Source organism: Arachis stenosperma, chromosome 10 (genome assembly GCF_014773155.1).
Source record: "Arachis stenosperma cultivar V10309 chromosome 10, arast.V10309.gnm1.PFL2, whole genome shotgun sequence".
Lineage (NCBI taxonomy): Eukaryota > Viridiplantae > Streptophyta > Magnoliopsida > Fabales > Fabaceae > Arachis > Arachis stenosperma.
Genome location: NC_080386.1, coordinates 70388856 through 70402161, shown reverse-complemented (window position 1 = coordinate 70402161; position 13306 = coordinate 70388856).

Here is a 13306-nt window from a genome sequence, read left to right as displayed (position 1 = left end):
CACTTTCAGTATATGGCGCGGAGCTGTGTTCGGATGGCTAGTCTTCATGCCGCTATTGCTCGGGAGTTCAAGAAAGCTCCCCTTGGGGCGACCAGCTCCCGACTTGAGAAGGCACGGTCCGAGCTTGATAAGATTAGTCAACTGAAGGCTGCCAGGATTACTGAGCTGGAGGCCTCTTTGGAGGAAGAGAAAACTAGGGCCACCGCGGCTGTGGCGGCGGCGAAGACATCTGAGGAGATGGCGAGGGTGGCGACGGAGAACTATACTAAGCTGTATGCCGAGCTTGTGGAGACGAAGGAGAAGTTGCAGTCTGCTCGGGATGATTTTTACGAGCTGGAAGATAATGTGGCCAAGGGTATGGATGCTATGTTTGTGAATTTGAGGGATCAGGTCCGGGTTCTTGCTCCCGACCTGGATCTGAGCTTATTCAGTACGGAAAACATTGTTGTGGAGGGAAAGATTGTTCCTGCTCCTGCCGAGGATGAGGTTCCGGTGTCTGACCACAAGGCTCCGGTGTCCGACCCCGAGGTTCCGGTTGTGAACCCGACTTCACCTTTGGCTGAGGATAGATCTGGTGTGGAGGTTTCAAGCCGGGATGATGGTGCTGTCGATGCAGTCCCGATTTCGATGTTCCCTCCGCAGCCTTCTGTTGATGCGGAGACCGGAAAGGACCTTGATCCTCTGTGATCTTTTTAGTGGTTTGCCCGGCCTGTGGGCTTTTTGTTGGATGGCTTTTGTGAACACTTTTGGACACCTTTTGCTTTTATTTAGCCACTTGTGGTGACTTTATTATGCTGTGTTTGTGTTTTGACCTTTGGTTTCTGCCTTCGTGCTTTTTAGTTGTTTTTCGGATAACAACTTTTTAGCTAGCGTTTTGACTTTATGTTTCCGCTTTCGTGCTTTTTAGTTGTTTTTCGGATAACAACTTTTTAGCTAGCGTTTTGACTTTATGTTTCCGCTTCCGTGCTTTTTAGTTGTTTTTCGGATAACAACTTTTTAGCTAGCGTTTTGACTTTATGTCTCCGCTTTCGTGCTTTTTAGTTGTTTTTCGGATAACAACTTTTTAGCTAGCATTTTGACTTTATGTCTCCGCTTTCGTGCTTTTTAGTTGTTTTTCGGATAACAACTTTTTAGCTAGCGTTTTGACTTTATGTCTCCGCTTTCGTGCTTTTTAGTTGTTTTTCGGATAACAACTTTTTAGTAAGCGTTTTTCGAAATCCTGGTTCTTGCCGTTTTAAGGCTTCTTTCTCGGGCCGAGCTTTTTCTCGGACATCGGGTGCTCGAGTACCTCCTTTTTGTTAGGTCCGACTTTGTCGTTGGTCGGTTCTTTTGAGTTATTTCTGTAATCTCTTTTTATTTGGCTTTTTGAGCCATTTTAGAGTTACTTTATAACTTTTCCCTTTGTTGGGTCCAACTTCGTCGTTTGGTCGGCCTTTTTAAGTTATTTTTGTAACCTCTTTTTTATTTGGCTTTTCGAGCCATTTCAGAGTTACTTTATAACTTCTCACATTAATTTGAACCTCGTCGCTTTATCTTTGCCGACCTTGTATGGTCTCTTGGCAAATGATTTTTTGCGTTTTGCCGAGCATAAATTAATGCGCCTTGGTGGGGTACTTTCTAGGATTTGCTTCATCATGAGGAAGAGAAAATAGAGAAATTTGATTAGTATTAAAAAGAAAGAATATTTACAAAGTGTTTACCCTTTAGGTCGGGTATCCTACTTAACCGGGTGTCTCATTAAAAAACCCTTGTAGGGAAAAAGAGTACACCTCGGGTTAAGTTTTTCTAGCTGTAGTACCGTCTTAGATTACAGGCGTGCCAGGTCCTGGGCAGTTCATTGCCTTCTAGGTCGGATATTTTGTAGTAGCCTGTCCCTAAGACTTCTGTTACCTTGTAGGGCCCTTTCCAATTTGCGGCTAGCTTTCCTTCTCCCGACTTTTGTGTTCCGATGTCATTTCGGATTAGAATCAGGTCGTGACTGGAGAAGCTTCGCTTTATTACCTTTTGATTGTATCTGAGGGCCGTTCGCCGTTTTAAGGCTTCTTCTCGGATTCGGGCTCTTTCTCGGACCTCGGGGAGGAGGTCGAGTTCTTCCCTTTGTGCCTGTGGGTTGCCTCTTTCGTTGTAGAAGATGACTCTGGCGACCCTTCATCTATTTCGATAGGAATCATTGCCTCCATCCCGTAAGCTAGCCGGAATGGGGATTCTCCCGTTGTAGAGTGCGGGGTTGTCCGATATGCCCATAGTACCTGGGGGAGTTCGTCGGCCCACGCCCCTTTGGCCTCTTGGAGTCTTCGCTTTAACCCGGCCAAGATGACTTTATTTGCAGCCTCTGCTTGTCCATTGGCTTGTGGGTGCTCGACCGATGTGAATTGCTGTTTGATTTTTAGTTCGGCCACCAAGTTCTGAAAACTTGTGTCCGTGAACTGTGTTCCATTGTCTGTTGTGATGGAGTAGGGGACTCCGAACCTCGTGACGATGTTTTTGTATAGGAATTTACGGCTTTTCTGAGCCGTAATAGTGGCTAAGGGTTCGGCTTCGATCCACTTTGTGAAGTAGTCGACCCCTACTATGAGGTATTTGACTTGCCCCGGTCCTTGTGGAAACGGGCCGAGTAGGTCGAGTCCCCATTTTGCGAAGGGCCATGGCGCAGTGATGCTGATAAGGTCTTCGGGCGGTGCCTTGTGAAAATTGGCGTGTTTTTGGCAGGGGGCATATTTTCACAAACTCTGTCGCGTCTCTTTGTAAGGTCGGCCAGTAGAACCCGGCCCTGACTACTTTCTTGGATAGTGCCCGAGCTCCGAGATGGTTCCCACACATGCCTTCGTGGACTTCTTCGAGGACGCCCTTTGTTTCTGAGGTCGGAACGCACCTAAGGAGGGGGTTTGAGAATCCTCTTCTGTATAATACGTCGTGAATTAGCGTATAATTCTGGGCGTCCTTTGTAAGCCTTTTAGCTTCTTTTCTTTCTATGGGGAGAGTTCCTGACTTCAGGTAGTTGAGTATGGGGGTCATCCATCCTTGCTGTTGGTTGGATATATTTAACGTTTCTTCCTCTCTTAGCACGGAGGGAGATTGTAGGGTTTCTTGGAGAAGACTTCTGTTGTTGCCTCCGGCTTGGTGCTAGCGAGCTTCGAGAGGGCGTCTGCCCGGGCATTTTGTTCCCGAGGTATGTGCTGGATTTGTATTTCCGGGAAGTGTCGTAATTGTGCCTGTGTTTGGTCCAGGTATTTTTTCATAGTAGGGTCTTTGGCCTGGTAACTTCCATTTACTTGTGATGTGACGACTTGGGAGTCGCTGAAGATCGTGATTCTCTGGGCTCCGACCTCTTCGGCTAGCTTTAGTCCTGCTAGTAGGGCCTCGTATTCGGCTTGGTTGTTTGAAGCCTGGAACTCGAATTTTAAGGATAGCTCTATCCGTGTTCCTTGGTCGCTTTCGAGTATAACACCGGCTCCGCTTCCTGTTTTGTTTGAGGACCCGTCGACATACAGATTCCACGAGAGTGGGGTTCCCGGGGTCTCAGTATATTCTGCGATGAAGTCGGCTAGATATTGAGATTTTATGGCAGTCCGGGCTTCATAGTGGAGGTCGAACTCGGACAGTTCCACCGCCCATTGTAGGATTCGTCCTGCCATGTCTGTTTTTTGTAGGATGTGTCTCATGGGTTGGTTCGTCCGGACTTTGATGGTGTGGGCTTGAAAGTAGGGACGTAGCCTCCGAGCCGTGAATACTAGGGCGTAGGCGAATTTCTCTATTTTCTGATAGTTTAATTCGGCCCCTTGTAGTGCCTTGCTTACGAAGTATATGGGGTGTTGTCCTTGGTCATTTTCTCGTATTAATGCTGAAGCAACTGCCCGATGTCCGACCGAGAGGTATAATACGAGCTCTTCCCCTTTTAAAGGTCGGGTTAGGATTGGTGGCTGCCCGAGGAATTCCTTGAATTCTTGGAAGGCTTTTTCGCACTCCGGGGTCCATGAGAAGGGTTTCCCTTTCTTTAGGAGTGAGTAGAGAGGTAGTGATTTTATCGCTGATCCTGCCAAGAATCTTGATAGGGCGGCTAGCCTTCCATTTAGTTGTTGTACTTCTTTGACACACGTCGGGCTCTTCATTTTGAGTATCGCTTGGCATTTGTCCGGGTTTGCTTCGATGCCTCTTTGAGTCAGCATGAAGCCTAAGAACTTTCCGGCTTCTGCGGCGAAGGTGCACTTGGTCGGGTTAAGTCTCATGTTGTGTTTCCTGAGGGTGCCGAAGACACTTGTGAGGTCGGGAACCAAGTTTCTGTCTTCTTGTGTCTTTACCAGCATATCGTCGACGTACACTTCTAGCTGTAGCCCGATGTGCTCTGAGAATACTTTGTTCATTAGCCTCTGGTAGGTTGCCCCGGCGTTCTTCAGCCCGAAGGGCATTACTACGTAGCAGTAGTTTGCCCTTGGGGTTATGAACGAGGTCTTTTCTTGGTCGGGTCCGTACATCGGGATTTGATTGTATCCCGAGTATGCATCCATGAAGGAGAGATATCTGTAGCCTGAGGCTGCGTCGACTAAGGCGTCGATGTTTGGTAGTGGATATGGGTCTTTGGGGCAGGCTTTGTTGAGATCCGTGTAATCGACGCACATCCTCCATTTTCCGTTGGGCTTTTTTACCAGGACCACGTTTGCGAGCCATAGGGGATATTTTACTTCCCTAATGAATCCTGCATCTAGCAGTGCTTGTACCTGTTCTTCTATTGCCTGCATGCGCTCGGGTCCGAGCTTCCGGCGTCTCTGTTGGACGGGTCTGGATCCCGGGTATACTGATAGCTTATGGCACATCAGGTCGGGACTTATGCCTGGCATGTCGGAGGCCTTCCAGGCGAAGAGGTCGGAATTCTCCCTTAAGAGGGTTATGAGTTCCTCCTTTAGGCCTGCTTCGAGGTTTGCTCCAATGTTTGTTACTTTTTCAGGTGTGTTCCCGATTTGGATCCTTTCGGTTTCTCCCTCTGGTTGTGGCCGAAGGTCTTCTCGGGTTTGAACTCGCCCGAGTTCTATTGTGTTGACTTCTTTCCCTTTTAGGCTTAGACTTTCGTTGTAGCATCGCCGTGCTAATTTTTGGTCGCCTTTTAGGGTGGCGATTCCCTTTGCGGTAGGGAACTTCATACAGAGGTGTGGGGTTGAGACCACAGCTGCCAGTCTGTTTAGGGTTGGTCGCCCAATGAGGGCATTGTATGCTGAGGTAACGTCGACTATAATGTAGTCGATGCTTAACGTTTTAGATTGCTCGCCTCTTCCGAAGGTAGTGTGTAGCGAGATGTATCCTAAGGGGTGGATCGGGGTGTCCCCTAGCCCAAATAGGTCGGAGGGATAGGCCTTTAGCTCTTTTTCTTCAAGTCCGAGCTTGTCGAAGGCCGCTTTGAACAGGATATCTGCTGAGCTTCCTTGGTCAATCAGGGTTCGATGTAAGTTGGCGTTTGCTAGGATAATGGTGATCACCATAGGATCGTCGTGGCCGGGTATTATCCCCTGAGCATCTTCTTGGGTAAATGAGATGGTTGGCAGCTCGGGCAGGGGATTGTCTTCTCGGACATGATAGATCTCTTTGAGGTGTCTTTTTCGCGAGGATCTGGATGTTCCTCCGCCTACAAAACCTCCGTTTATCATGTGTATGTGCCTTTCAGGGGTTCGCAGGGTCTGTTCGGCCCGATCCTCGTTATCTCCCCTCCTTCTCTTTTTGGTCTCTTCTCCTTTTTCCGCTATGTATCTGTCGAGTTTTCCTTCTCTGGCTAGCTTTTCTATAACATTCTTCAGGTCGTGGCAGTCATTAGTAGAATGACCGTAGAGCTTGTGGTATTCACAGTATTCGGACCGATCTCTCCCGCTCTCTTGTGTTTTAAAGGTCGGGGCGGTGGGATTTTTTCGGTGTGGCATACTTCTCTGTAGACGTCTACCAGGGAAACTCGGAGGGGAGTGTAGCTATGGTACTTCCGTGGTTTGTCCGAGTTGGACTCTTCTTTCTTTTTCTGTTCTCGATCTCGGTCTCGGAGTGGGTAGGTTGATTCCTTCCTAGAAGAGTCTCTTAGCTGGGAGGTTTCCTCCATGTTGATATATTTTTCTGCCGCTCTTGCACCTCGTATAAGGAGGTCGGGTATCGTTTGGATAGGGATTGGCTAAATGGTCCTTCTTTTAGGCCGTTTGCTAGTCCCATGATGGCTGCTTCAGTGGGCAAGTGTTGTATGTCCAGGCAGGCTTTGTTGAATCGCTCCATGTATTCTCGGAGAGTTTCTTGGTTACCCTGTTTGATCCCGAGTAGACTGGGGGCATGTTTTGCCTTGTCCTTTTGAATAGAGAACCTTGTTAGGAATTTTTTGGTTAGGTCCTCGAAGCTGGAGATTGATCCTGGTGGCAGGTTGTCGAACCACTTCATGGCCGACTTGGTGAGAGTGGTGGGGAAGGCTTTGCACCGAATCGCGTCGGAGGCGTCGACCAGGTACATTCTGCTTCGGAAGTTGCTGAGGTGGTGACTTGGGTCGGTGGTGCCGTCGTAGAGATCCATATCAGGTGGTTTGAAGTTTCGCGGTACCTTCTCCTTCATGATCTCTTGCGTGAAGGGATCATGGTTGTTTTCGGGGGTGGTGCCGCGTTCCGTCCGGTCTTTCAACTCGGCCTCTATCTTCCGCAGCTTTTCTTCTAACTCTCTGCGCTTGCGAGCTTCCCTTCTCAAATCTTGTTCAGTTTCTTTCTGCTTTTTTATGTCCTCTTCGAGTTGTTTCAGTCGGTTTTGCTGTGCCCGTACTGCTTCTAGAATTTCTGAGCTCTCTTCTTTTTCGGGATTTTGTGGATTTTTGTTTGGAAGTGATGTCTTTGGGCGATTCTGTTTGTTTCCTCCTGGAGTGCGTGGTGATAGAGGGCTGTCCGGTCGTTCTCCGGTGTCAATTTCCTCTTCTTGTTCTGATGTAGCGTGGTTATTGTTGGGAGGGTCGTCTGCCATGGTAAAGGGATGACTTCCAGGGTCCCCGGCAACGGCGCCAATGTTCCGAGGGTTACCTGAAACGTGTAGCTCGGTCGTCTGGCAAGACCCGAGGTAGGGGTTCCGTGACCCGTGCTTGGTGTGCTGAGCGGCTGGGGGTTGTACCTGCAATGACACTCCGATGCTTAAGTTAGCATGGGTCCAAGCAGATATTGAGTAGAATTAGAGTATGAGTTATACCTGGGTGCTCCAGTGTATTTATAGTGGTTGGTCGTGATCTTCCCTGGATAAGATATTCTTATCTTATCTTATCTTTGGGAGTCTTATCTCTATCTTTTGTGGAACCGCCTTTCCTAGGCCTTTTTCGGCCTTTAGGTTTTGGGCTTCGTTCCTTTTGATGGGCCTTCTTCTTTATTTGTCCGAGGTCCGACCTTAGGCGTGGGCCTTTGGGACGAGGTCGGACCTTCTGCGAACTTCCCGAGTTTGGAGAGCTCGGTCAGGGTATGAACAGGGTCTTAACACCAAACTTAGAGTTTGGTTGTGGCCTCCCAACACTAAACTTAGAGTTTGACTGTGGGGGCTCTTCCTGACTCTGAACTGAGAGAAGCTCTTCATGCTTACTCTCTTTTGTCACAGAGGGATGGCCATGTGCCTTAAACACAAGGTAGTCCCCATTCAATTGAAGGACTAATTCACCTCTATTGACATCTATCACAGCTCCTGCTGTGGCTAGGAAAGGTCTTCCAAGGATGATGCAATCATCCTCTTCCTTCCTAGTGTCTAAGATTATGAAATCAGCAGGGATGTAAAGGCCTTCAACCTTTACTAACACGTCCTCTACTATTCCATAAGCTTGTCTCAATGACTTGTCTGCCAATTGTAATAAGAACAAGGCAGGTTGTACCTCAATGATCCCCAGCTTCTCCATTATAGAGAGTGGCATAAGATTTATCCCTGATCCCAGATCACATAGAGCTTTTTCAAAGCTCATGGTGCCTATGGTGCAAGGTATTAAGAACTTGCCAGGATCCTGCTTCTTTTGAGGTAGAATTTTCTGAATCCAAGTATCTAGTTCATTAATGAGCAAGGGAGGTTCACTTTCCCAAGTCTCATTACCAAATAACTTGGCATTCAGCTTCATGATAGCTCCTAAATATTGAGCAACTTGCTCTCCAGTCACATCTTCATCCTCTTCAGAGGAAGAATAGTCTTCAGAGCTCATGAATGGCAGAAGGAGATTTAATGGAATCTCTATGGTCTCTATATGAGCCTCAGATTCCTCTGGATTTTTAATAGGAAACTCCTTCTTGCTTGAGGGACGTCCCAGGAGGTCTTCCTCACTAGGATTTTCGCCCTCCTCCTCCCTTGTGCTTTCGGCCATATTGACTATGTCAATGGCTTTGCACTCTCCTTTTGGATTCTCTTCTGTATTGCTTGGGAGAATACTGGGAGGAGTTTCAATGACTTTCTTACTCAGCTGGCCCACTTGTGCCTCCAGATTTCTGATGGAGGATCTTGTTTCACTCATGAAACTGAAAGTGGCCTTTGACAGATCAGAGACTAGATTGGCTAAATTAGAGGTGTTTTGTTCAGAATTCTCTGTCTGTTGCTGAGAAGATGATGGATATGGCTTGCTATTGCTCAGCCTATTGCGTCCTCCATTGTTAAAGCCTTGTTGAGGCTTTTGTTGATCCTTCCATGAGAAATTTGAATGATTTCTCCATGATGAGTTATAGGTGTTTCCATAAGGTTCACCCATGTAATTAACCTCTGCCATGGCAGGGTTCTCAGAATCATAAGCTTCTTCAGAAGCTGCCTCTCTAGTACTGTTGGATGCATGTTGCCATCCATTCAGGTTTTGAGAGATCATGTTGACCTGTTGAGTCAACACTTTGTTCTGAGCCAATATGGCATTCAGAGCATCAATTTCAAGAACTCCTTTCTTCTGAGGTATCCCATTATTCACGGAATTCCTCTCAAAAGTGTACATGAATTGGTTGTTTGCAACCATGTCAATGAGTTCTTGAGCCTCTTCAGGCGTTTTCTTTAGGTGAATGGATCCACCTGCAGAATGGTCCAATGACATTTTCGAAAATTTAGATAGACCATAATAGAATATATCTAATATGGTCCATTCTGAAAACATGTCAGATGGACATCTTTTGGTCAGCTGCTTGTATCTTTCCCAAGCTTCATAGAGGGATTCACCATCTTTTTGCTTGAAGGTTTGAACATCCACTCTCAGCTTGCTCAGCTTTTGAGGAGGAAAGAATTTATCCAAGAAGGCAGTGACCAGCTTATCCCAGGAGTCCAGGCTATCCTTGGGTTGTGAATCCAACCATATTCTAGCTTTGTCTCTTACAGCAAAAGGGAAAAGCATGAGTCTGTAGACTTCAGGATCAACTCCATTCGTCTTTACAGTCTCACAGATCTGCAAGAACTCAGTTAAAAACTGATAAGGATCTTCAGATGGAAGTCCATAAAACTTGCAGTTTTGTTGCATTAAAGCAACTAGTTGAGGCTTAAGCTCAAAGTTATTGGCTCCAATGGCAGGAATGGAGATAATTCTTCCATCAAATTTGGACGTTGGCTTTGTGAAGTCACCAAGCATTCTCCTTGCATTATTATTATTTTCGGCTGCCATCTCCTTCTCTTGTTCGGAAATTTCTGAAAGGTTGTTTCTAGATTGTTGTAATTTAGTTTCTCTTAGTTTCCTTTTCAGAGTCCTTTCAGGTTCTGGATCAATTTCAACAAGAGTGCCTTTTTCCCTGTTCCTGCTCATATGAAAGAGACGAAAACAAGAAAAGAAAGAGGAATCCTCTATGTCACAGTATAGAGATTCCTTTATGTTAGTAGAAGAAGAAAGAGGATAAGGAAAGGAGAATGGTTCGGATTTTTAGATGAAGAGAGGTGAAGAGAAGTTTTAGTAATTAAATAATAAAATAGAAGAAGAAAAGAGAGGGAGAATTTCGAAAGTAATTTTGAAAAAGGGTTTAGTAATTTTCGAAAATTAAAGATAAAATATAATTAAAATTAAAACATGAAACATTTAGTTAATTAAAAAGAATTTTTGAAAAAGAGAGAGGTATTTTCGAAAATTAGAGAGGGAAAAGTAGTTAGGTGGTTTTGAAAAAGATAAGAAACAAACAAAAAGTTAATTAGTTAGTTGAAAAAGATGTTAAAATCAAATTTGAAAAAATAAGAAGATAAGATAAGATAAGATATTCCAAAATCAAATTTTGAAAAATAAAATTTTGAAAAAGATAAGATAAAAATTTTGAAGAAAAAGATATTTTGAAAAAGATTTAATTTTTTAAAATGACTTTAAATAACAAGAAACTACAAGATAAGATTCTAGAATTTAAAGATTGAACCTTTCTTAACAAGAAAGTAACAAACTTCAAATTTTTGAATCAATCACATTAATTGTTAGCATATTTTCGAAAATATGATATAAAAGATAAGAAAAAGATTTTTAAAAATAATTTTTAAAATTTTTGAAAATAAGAAAAAAATGGAAAAGATATGATTGTTGAAAAAGATTTTGAAAAGATAAGATTTTTAAAATTGAAAATTTGACTTGACTTGTAAGAAACAACTAATTTTTGAAAATTTTTGACCAAGTCAACCCAAAATTTCGAAAATTTGGAGAAAAATAAGGAAAAGATATTTTTTTTATTTTTGAATTTTTAATGAGGAGAGAGAAAGACAACAAAAATACTCAATGCCTGAAATTTTTAGATCAAAACAATGAATACATGCAAGAATGCTATGAATGTCAAGATGAACACCAAGAACACTTTGAAGATCATGATGAACATCAAGAACATAATTTTGAAAAATTTTTGATGCAAAGAAAATATGCAAGACACCAAACTTAGAAATCTTTAATGCATGGACTCTAACAAACGAAAAATGCATATGAAAAACAACAAACAACACAAAAGAAGAAAACATCAAGATCAAACAAGAGGACTTATCAAGAACAACTTGAAGATCATGAAGAACACTATGAACGCATGGGATTTTCGAAAAATGCAAGAAAAATTTTTAAAGCATGCAATTGACACCAAACTTAAAAATTGACTCAAAACTCAAACAAGAAACACAAAATATTTTTGGTTTTTATGATTTTTTTATTCTTTTTTGTATTTTTATTAATTTTTTTTTGAAAATAAAGTTAGGAAAAACGAAAAAGAAAAGAAAAATTTTGAAAAAGTTTTTTGAAAAGAAAATTACCTAATCTGAGCAACAAGATAAACCGTCATTTGTCCATACTCGAACAATCCCTGGCAACGGCGCCAAAAAATTGGTGGACGAAATTATGATTCTTAAAGTTGTACTCCTTGTACTTTTATGGAATTTGAAATTGGCACGTGTGATCACAACTCCGTTCAACTTAACCAGCAAGTGTACTGGGTCATCCAAGTAATACCTTACGTGAGTAAGGGTCGATCCCACAGAGATTGTTGGTATGAAGCAAGCTATGGTCACCTTGTAAATCTCAGTTAGGCAGATTAAATTATGGAATTTAGAAAATCAAATAATAACAAGAAAATAAAAAGGGATAGAAATACTCATGTAAATCAATAGTGGGAGTTTTAGATAAGTGCATGGAGATGCTGTGCTCCTCTTGAATCTCTACTTTCTCATTGCTTTCATCCAATCCTTCTTACTCCTTTCCATGGCAAGCTGTATGTAGGGCATCACCATCATCAATGGCTACTTTTAATCCTCTCGGGAAAATGGTCCTATGCGCTGTCACTGCACGGCTAATCGTCTGGAGGCATCACCCTTGGTTGATAGCTACATCCCATCCTCTCAGTGAAAATGGTCCAAATGCTCTGTCACAGCACGGCTAATCATCTGTCGGTTCTCAATCAGGTTGGAGTAGAATCCATTGATTCTTTTGTGTCTGTCACTAATGCCCAGCCTTCAGGAGTTTGAAGCTCGTCACAGTCATTCAATACCGGAATCCTACTCGGAATACCACAGACAAGGTTAGACTTTCCGGATTCCCAGGATCCTACTCGGAATACCACAGACAAGGTTAGACTTTCTGGATCCTCATGAATGCTGCCATCTATCTAGCTTATACCACGAAGATTCTGTTGGGGAATCTAAGAGATATGCGCCCGGCCTAAGGTAGAACAGAAGTGGTTGTCAATCACGCGCGTTCATATGTGAGAATGATGATGAGTGTCACGGATCATCACATTCATCAAAGTGTTGTGCAACGTATATATTGGAATAAGAATAAAAGAGAATTGAATGGAAAGTAATAATAATTGTATTGAAACTCGAGGTACAGCAGAGCTCCACACCCTTAATCTATGGTGTGCAGAAACTCCACTGTTGAAAATACATAAGTGAAAGGTTCAGGCATGGCCAAATGGCCAGCCCCCAAAACGTGATCAATGGCCTCCTAAAATGAAGAATAAAACAAGACTGAGACCAAAGATGAAACGTGGTCAAAAGACGACCAATACAATAGTTAAATGTTCCATTTATAATAAACTAGCTGCTAGGGTTTACATGAGTAAGTAATTGATGCATAAATCCACTTCCGGGGCCCACTTAGTGTATGCTTGGGCTGAGCTTGATCAATCCACGAGCTAAGGCTTTTCTTGGAGTTGAACTCCAAGTTATGACGTGTTTTGGGCGTTTAACTCCAGACAGCAGCATGTACTTGGCGTTCAACTCCGGATCATGACGTTTTTCTGGCGTTTAACTCCAGACAGCAGCATGTACTTGGCGTTTAACGCCAAGTTACGCCGTTGAGAGCGAGCCATTTGGAGTTCTGTAGCTCCAGAAAATCCATTTTGAGGGCAGGGAGGTCAGATTCCAACAGCATCAGCAGTCCTTTTGTCAGCCTTTTTCAGAGTTTTGCTCAAGTCCCTCAATTTCAGCCAGAAATTACCTGAAATTAAAGAAAAACAAACAAACTCATAGTAAAGTCCAGAAATGTGAATTTAACATAAAAACTAATGAAAACATCCCTAAAAGTAGCTTGAACTTACTAAAAACTACCTAAAAACAATGCCAAAAAGCGTATAAATTATCCGCTCATCAGTCTCAACACCTAGTACCCTAAAACCAACTGGTTTGGGAGTGCTAATTGAAAGCCTAATTAAAGGGTTGTCTTGAGACAAAACACTTAGAGTCGTGGTCAAGAAAGTAAAATAACCCTTACTACTTCAAGGTGACAATCATTAGAAAGGACCCCTAAGGCCTATACCTGAGTGAACCCTCAAGGATCCAAGAGCTTTCCATGACAATTAAAACATTAATACATGTGTTAGACACTTAGTTTTACTCTTAATTGTATTGTAGTCTTTGAAGCCAATGCCTCAATATATAAAAG